This window comes from Eriocheir sinensis, unplaced genomic scaffold, assembly GCF_024679095.1.
Source record: "Eriocheir sinensis breed Jianghai 21 unplaced genomic scaffold, ASM2467909v1 Scaffold292, whole genome shotgun sequence".
NCBI classification, from domain to species: Eukaryota; Metazoa; Arthropoda; class Malacostraca; order Decapoda; family Varunidae; genus Eriocheir; species Eriocheir sinensis.
In genome coordinates, this window is record NW_026111601.1 from 167892 (window position 1) to 169776 (window position 1885).

The following is a 1885-nucleotide window of genomic DNA, read 5'->3' on the forward strand; positions in this document are numbered from 1 at the left end:
ATATATTACCAAAATACACATAAAATATTTGAATTTGTATTAAAATAAATATACAAAATGAACATACAATAAGGTAAATTTGTATTGAAATAGATATGCAAAATACATATAAAAGAATATAAATTTGTTTCAAAATATATATACGAATACACATAAAATGACGTAGATTTCTATAAAAATATATATACAAAATACACATAAAATGAAGGCAATTCATATAAAATATATATACAAAATACACATAAAATAAGGTAAATTCGTATCAAAATAAATCAACAAAATTCCAATAAAAGAATGTTATTTGTATAAATATAAATATACAAAATACACATAAAATAACGTAAATTTATATAAAACTATATACAAAAATACACAAAAGTAATCAAATTTGTATGAAAAAAGATATACAAAATACACATAAAATAAGCTAAATTTAAATTGAAATATATATACAAAATACATAAAATAATGTAAATTTGAATCAAAATATTTATTCAAATACACTTATAATAAAGTAGATTTGTATAAAATATATAAACAAAATACACATTAAATAATGTAAATACGTATAAAAAATATGTACAAAATACACATATAATCATGTAATTCGTATCAAAATAAATCAACAAAATACCAATAAATTAATGTAAATTTGTATATATAATATATACACATAAAATAACGTATATTTCTATAGAAATATATGTACAAAATACACCTGAAATGATGTAGATACGTTTAAAATATATATACAAAATACACATTTGATAATGTAAATTCTCTTCAAAATAAATAAACATAATATCAATAAAAGAATGTGTATTTGTATGAAAATAGATATACAAAATACACATAAAATAACGTAAATTTGTATAAATCTATATACATAAATACACAAAAATAATTCAAATTTGTATGAAAATATATATACAAAATAACCATAAAATTAGGTAAATATTTATTTAAATACATATACAAAATACACTTAAAATAATGTAAATTTGAATGAAAATATATAAACAAATACAATTAAAATGATGTAAATTTGTATAAAATATAAATACAAAATAAACATTAAATAATATAAATATGTATTAAAAAATATATACAAAACACATATACAATAATGTAAAATCGTTTAAAAATAAATACACAGAATATTAATAAAATAATGTAAATTTGTATGAAAATTAAGATGCAAAATACCCATAAAATAACGCATTTTTTATAAATATATATATAACAAAATACACATAAAATATTTGAGTTTGTATTAAAATAAATATACAAAATGCACATACAATAAGGTAAATTTGTATTAAAATCGATATGCAAAATACATATAAAACAATGTAAATTTGTTTCAAAATATATATACGAATACACATAAAATAACGTAGATTTCTATAAAAATATATATACAAAATACACATATAAATTAAGTAAATAGGCATAAAAAAATGTATAAAAAATACACATAAAATAATGTAAATTCGATTCAAAATAAATAGACAAAATACCAATAAAAGAATGTGTATTTGTATAAATATAAATATACAAAATACACATACAAAATAAACATAAAATAATGTAAATTTGTAATGAAATATATGTACAAAATATACATAAAATAATGTAAATTTATATGAAAATATATATACAAATACACATAAAATACCATGAATTTGTATAAAAATATATATTCAAAATAAATATTAAATAATGAAAATGCGTATAAAAATATATATACAAAGTACATATAAAATAATGTAAATTCGTATCAATATAAATCAACAAAATACCAATAAAATAATATATATTTTAATGAAAATAAAATACAAAATACACATAACATAACTAAAATTTGTATCAAAATAAATACAAA